At 47.7% G+C, this 6,686-nt stretch overlaps 1 pseudogene; it reads right to left on the bottom strand.

Annotated features, from left to right (window-relative positions):
* Positions 1–4,269: 4,269 nt before the first annotated feature.
* Positions 4,270–6,065, bottom strand: LOC101014057 (annotated as a pseudogene).
* Positions 6,066–6,686: the final 621 nt, after the last annotated feature.

The raw sequence follows: 6,686 nt of genomic DNA, 5'->3' as shown, positions 1-6,686 counted from the left end.
ACCACACGCTCACACCACACGCACACCACAGAATAAAGAACGGGTGGAAAGGGCACACACACACTTTTTCAGTTTACACCAAACCAGAATCAAAACCAAAATCAGAGTATCCAGAAATTCAAGCCAGGTCAAAACCAAAACCAAAGTATCAAGCAATTCAAGTCAAAACCCAAAGTGCCCGGCCGGGCGCGGTGGCTCAAGCCTGTAATCCCAGCACTTTGGGAGGCCGAGGCGGGCGGATCACGAGGTCAGGAGATCGAGACCATCCTGGCTAACATGGTGAAACCCCGTCTCTACTAAAAATACAAAAAACTAGCCGGGCGTGGTGGCGGGCGCCTGTAGTCCCAGCTACTCGGAGGCTGAGGCAGGAGAATGGCCTGAACCTGGGAGGCGGAGCTTGCAGTGAGCCGAGATCGCACCACTGCACTCCAGCCTGGGTGACACAGCGCGAGACTCCGTCTCAAAAAAAAAAAAAAAAAAAAAAAAAAACCAAAGTGCCGGTACAGGCACGCCGTGGGTGATCAGGCCACGCTTCCGCTCAAATGGAGTGGGCAAGTTCCAAAGACCAGTCTAACCAAGTTTCAGATGCCCAGACTTAAAGTGCCGTTCCTTCCCGGTGTTCAGCCACTGCGTTAATCCTCTGCGGGGGTCTGCTGTGCGCTGCTCTGACGAGACGTTCCACTGGGGCAATTGCCTACCTGGGAGCGCGCTCAGGATCCGTGTCGCTCAAGCTGGCCGGAGTCCCGCAGGGATGTTTCATGGGACAGGCCTAAGCTGTCTAAGGGGCTGCCTCGACCACTGTCTGTTAACCACCTCGCTTCCCGGTCAGGGAACCAAGAAATGTAGCAGGACGAGCCGCAGACAAAACTCCTCTGACACCCGATTAAAGAAGGAAGAGGTTTTTATTCGGCCAGGAGCGTCAGCAGACTCATGTCTTAAGAGCCAAGCTCCCTGAAGACACAGTTCCTGGCCTCCTGGCCCTTTTAAGGGCTTACAACTCTAAGGTGTTCCACGTGAAAGGGTCGTGATAGATTGAGAGCACATGTGGTTAGAGTGGGGGGTTAATCTTTTAACCTCAGGCCTGGTCATCAGTGGCACCGGCTGGTCTTGCCACTGACTTCATTCCTGTTGTTTTTCAACTTTTACTTCCTCCTCCTCTTCAGAGACAGGAGACAGTAAGAGAAATGGCTTCTCTCCTCAGGATGAAACCAAGGCTGCTGTCTGCTCTGGTCCCTCAGAATACTATTCAGATCACCCAATACGTATTATACAACCCCCAGATTTGCAAGACAAGGTCCTGGCTTTCTGATCTGGCAGCAGCCTGACCCTCCAGTGGCGCTGAGAAATGGTGGGAGGAGGGGTGGGGTGGTAGCCGATTATACTTGCTGCTTTCATACCAAAGTGCAGTAGCCTCCCCCTTCGTGAAGCACTCCACTGGTTGTTCTAAGGGTCCAATCAGGTTCCAGGATTCCAAAATCGTTGATTCCTTTTGCTCTTTCAAGGTCAGGCATTGCTTTGGCGGGGTGCTGATCCTGGAGCTCCCTCCTCTGACCTTTTGCGTGATATCCCTCTCTCCATTCTGGCTTCCTCAAGCCCACCACTAACGTGCTGCTCCATCACCTATCACCACTGGGCCTTCCTCCTGGGTCAGGCAAACTGGAGGGACCATGTAAGTGACAGGCTTCTCTGCACTACCCTCAATATTTTTGTATGTTTTTGAATAAATGAAACTGCTGTTTTTCTGATTATAAGAGAAAAAAACACTTCCTTAAAATATTTGGATGCAGAAACTCTGTATGAAAATTACCCTTTGCTAAGAGATACTCATCCTTAAGATGTTATATATATATATCTATTAAGAACATTTTTCTATGCATGATTATGTGTACAAAGAGTGGTTTATTCTGTCCTTTTACTTGCTTTTTAAAAAAACTGAGCGTATCTTTGACATCTTTCCATGTTAGTAAGTATAGATTGTCATGATTTTTAAGAACAAAATAATAATTTATTTAACATTTCTCAAACCAATGGACATCTAAATCTTTTCTTTTTATTATTATCTAAATAGTATAATGAGCATCATAACAACTTGTTATGTTTCTTTAATGGTACATTCCTAAAATATGATTTGTTGAGCCAGGTTTTTATGGATTTGGTAAAAATTGCTACATTTTCTTGCAGAAAGTTTGCCCCAGTTTACTCTCCCATTGAAACCGGGGAGGTCCCTTATGCCCCTGGCAGGACATGCAACAGGGGTGTGGCTGCTGGAGCCCCAAGTGGGAGCATGCAGATGGGCAGGTGCAGAGGGTGTGGGGAGTGCTTTTGGGCTCCGGCCCCATGGTGGTGCCTAGGGTGGGGTGTCTACAACTCCCGAAGCCCACGTGGGCATATGTTACAGTGTGTTCTTTCAGCTTTGCCATCTGCAGACGGCTTGTGTTAATCAGCTCAGTAAACCCTCTGCCTTAATGCAAGGGCAGGGGACCAGTGTGACAGCCTGAGTTCTCGCCCAGTGTACCAGAAAAATCAAGGATGAGTACAAGGTTTTATTGTGTGGCAGAGGTGGCTCTCAGTGAGATGGATGGGGAGCTGGAAGTGGGGATGGAGTGAGAAGGAGGTCTTCCCCTGGAGTCAGCCCACCTATCCCCAGCTGAACTCCCCTTTGTGTCTAGACATCCTTCCTCTTCTCCCTTTCTCTGCTGTGTCATTCCACCATTGCTGGTCTGCTGGTGTCTGCTGGTCTGTTCCTCTGCTCCTCTTGACATTCGGCCACTTGTGTCTGTGCCCGCTAAGGTCTTGGGTTTATACGGGCACAGGGTGGGGGGCATGGTGGACCCAAAGGCAACGTTTTGGGCAGGAAAACAGAAATGCCTGTCCTCACTTAGGGCTTCAGGTCTTCAGGCTTGAGGGTGGGGCCTCTTCCAGGGAACCACCCTCTTCCACCCAGTGTTTCCCTGTCCCCTGTTTGTATCACCATCAGTCACAGTTTGATTTATCTTTGATTCACACCTTAAGTGCCTGCTTCACCACTCCAAGCATATTGGATATTCTCAGTTTTAAAACTATCACATCAGGGCTGGGTGAGGTGGCTCACGCCTGTAATCCCAGCACTTTGGGAGGCCGAGGTGGGAAGATCAGTTGAGGTCAGGAGTTTGAGACCAGCCTGGCTAACATGGTGAAACTCTGTCTCTACTAAAAATACAAAAACAAACAAACAAACTCTCACACTGGGATAAAAATATTCCCAGGGTTTGTTTTAATCAGGTATGGTAAGACACACAGACACAGAAATGACTGTCTTGAAGGAAGAAGTTTTTATGTCACAGATTGCTAGAAACAGGAGGCACAGCATGCCACGGTGGGCCACATGGGAAGTGCTAGCATTGGTCAGGAGGTAGAGGAAGCAAGAAGAAAACATGGGGAAGAGCCTTTGTTATGGTTTCTGCAGTTAGGAATGGGAGAGGCAGGCTACACAGGTTTAGGATTGGCTGGTTTGAGTAATTTCAGTGAGCTCTGGGCATAGGATCTATACCTAGTGGCCTGATACCTGGACCTGGGATGATTGTGGAAGGGAAGTGTTGGCCCAGAGTGAGAAGCTGGGGGTGGTCTGGGTTCTGGAATGATGAGCTTGCGTGTCAAAGGCACCACCCTAGTTGAGTTGTGTGCTATCTCTATCTCTAGGAATTACCTAACTCTGGGAGAGGCAGTCCCTCTCCCATTATAGAGGCCCTCAATGTCAAAACATCAGAAAATACAAAAACTAAGAAGGCATAGCAATTACAAAGTCTCATGCAGCTGATTTTGTACAAATTGTATTGATTTAGCCCTTGATATTGAACCTAGAAATATATGTCCCACAAAGCCTTGTGAAATACTTGATATTTGACTGTATGCTTCATTGTCTCCTTTATTACATTTGGAGTATTGTGGTGCTTTATTTTAAGAGCAGTTTATATCAATATTACAATGTGCAAAATTTGAACAGTATAAGTTCTTCCCCATATTAAGTTCCCACAGAGGGGCTGGGCACGGTGGCTTACGCCTGTAATCCCAGCACTTTGGGAGGCCAAGGCGGGTAGATCATCTGAGGTCAGGAGTTTGCGACCAGCCTGGCCAACATGGTGAAACCTCATCTCTACTAAAAGCATAAAAATTAGTTGGGCATGGTGGCGTGCAACTGTAATCCCAGCTACTTGGGAGGCTGAGGCAGGAGAATCACTTGAACCCAGGAGGCAGAGTGCAAGATCACGCCACTGCACTCCAGCCTGGGCAACAGGAGTGAAACTCTGTCTCAAACAAACAAACAAACAAGCAAACAGAAAACCCACAAAAGTTCCCACAGAGCAAAAACAAATCTCAAATAAAATCTGCTCCTTCTTAAAAAACTTGTAGTCTCACAATAAGTTAATGCCACAAAATCTCCCCATCACTTTTCCTCACATTGCTTGTCTCCTCACTCTGATGTTTAGGAAAACTGCGGGATTTGTCTTCAGATTCTCTAGCCTCAGGAGTGTGGAAACCCATCCGGTTTGTCTCCTAATATACAATTAGTCCAGAGGGAATCCATGTACAAAACTTCTATAATAACGATATGACCTCACATCTGTGAATGTGGCAAAATAAGTCAGGTATTGCAGCATGTCTTCCCTTTGTCCATTATCCACTTACTTCTCTTTCTTTCTGAGGGAATCTCTATTTTATTGGAAGTGGCGACGTGTCTAGCCCTAACAAACAAGTGAACAAACAACAGCAACATATGACAACGACCTTCCCCAGCCTGCTTGGCAGGCGGGAGGTCATTGAGATGTGAAAAGAAGATGCTGAGTGGGGATTCTGGGAAACCTCTTGAAATTGATAAACTCCTTTTGCCCTTCCTCTCCTCATCCTGTCACTGGGACAGGACAAGATGGTGGGATCCCCAGCAGCCATTTTGGAAACACAGGGATGAAAGCCTCACTCTGTGGCTGGTGGAGGAGGGATCTAGAAGGAGCCACATTTCTGGCCTTGGACTTCCCATTCTGGAATTGTCATTATGGAAGACAAAAATAAACCCCTGTCTTGTTTAAATAGATGTAATTGGGATTTTCTGTTACCTGCAGCTGATTTAGATTCCCAGAGAAAGGCATAGCTCTTGTAATAATAGTAAAATTCTCTTCTAATTCTTCTTCTACTTTCAGTTTTGTTTTTTCTTTCTCTAAAAATAGTCTAAATTAGTGTGTGGAAGGAAGTGGTGTTGAAGTGACATTCAGAGTCAGGTTCTGTTTCCTCCTATCTTGAACCTCCCCAGACATCGGCCCAGCACTCACCAGCACCGTGATGGGTGTGAGCCCCCACTACAGAGGCTTCTCACGGCCTCCTGAACCTCCTTGTTCCTCAGGCTGTAGGTGAAGGGGTTTAGCATAGGGGTCACCACAGTGTACATGATGGTTGCTATGGTGTCCTGGGCTGAAAAGGAGTCTGGGGGTCATATGCAGATCCCCAGGACAGTTCCATAGAACAGGGTGACCACAGACAGGTGAGAGCTACATGTGGAACATGCCTTGCGCCTTCCTGTGGAGATGGAATCTGGGGGATGGCTGCAGCAATGCAGATGTAGGAGACCAAGATGGGTACACAAGGAGCCAGGAACAGGACCACAGCCTCCAGGAATACACGCTGATTGACATGTGTGTGTGAGCAGGCAATCTTCATGAGCAGGTAGGTGTCGCAGTAGAAGTGTGAAATCTTCTGGGCAGAGGAGCAAAAGGCCAGTCTGCTCATGAAGACCGTGTTTTTGACCGTCTCAAAAAAAAAAAAAAAGATCGTCCGTGTTCCTGCCACGTGGTTGGCCAGGAGCTTGGGGATCAGGTTGGTGATGAAGCAGATGTCGACAAAGGAGAGATGGGTGAAGAAGAAGTACATGGGGGTGTGCAGGCGAGAGTTGGAGCCGATGCCCAGGATGGTGAGGGTGTGACTAAGTACCTACACAGGAAGAGCCAGAAGAGGGCCCCATGCTGCCCCGAGTCACTGGTGATGCCGAGCAAGAGGAACTCGCCGACTCTTGTCTCGTTCGCCTTACCCCTGGACATCTCACTGCAGCTCAGGGAGGTAGCAGGCTACACAGACCGCAGGGGAAAGGCACTCAGCAGAGCCCGGGCTTGCTTTATGTTCAGAATTAGATTGCAGTTCATTTGCAATTAGATAAATGAACAGAGCTTCAGTCTGTAACAACCGTCACTTTTTACTCAGTGCTTTTTTTTTTTTTTTTGAGATGGAATTTTGCTCTTATTGCCCAGGCTGGAGTGCAGCAACACGGTCTCGGCTCACTGCAACCTCTGCCTCGCAGGTTCAAGCGATTCTCCTGCCTCAGCCTTCCAAGCAGCTGGGATTACAGGCACTTGTCACCATGCCTGGCTAATTTTTGTATTTTTACTAGAGACGGGGTTTCACCATGTTGGCCAGGCCGGTCTCCAACTCCTGACTTCAGGTGATCCACCCACTCAGCCACCCAAAGTGCTGGGATTACAGGCGTGAGCCACCATGGCCGGCCAACTCAGTGTTTTTTGAGTGCCATCATGTGAAGGACTTTACATACACTATTGCTTTTAATCCCTGCCTTATAAAATAGGTACTTTATCCCCATTTTTCAGAGGAAGTAACTGAGCAAATCAGAGTAAGTGATTTGCTCAGTTACTTCATCTGCTGAAGAG

This window comes from Papio anubis, chromosome 5 (assembly GCF_008728515.1).
Source record: "Papio anubis isolate 15944 chromosome 5, Panubis1.0, whole genome shotgun sequence".
In the NCBI taxonomy this organism is placed as follows: Eukaryota; Metazoa; Chordata; class Mammalia; order Primates; family Cercopithecidae; genus Papio; species Papio anubis.
Note: the sequence above shows the minus strand (reverse complement) of the source record. Positions and strands in the feature narration are given on the sequence as shown.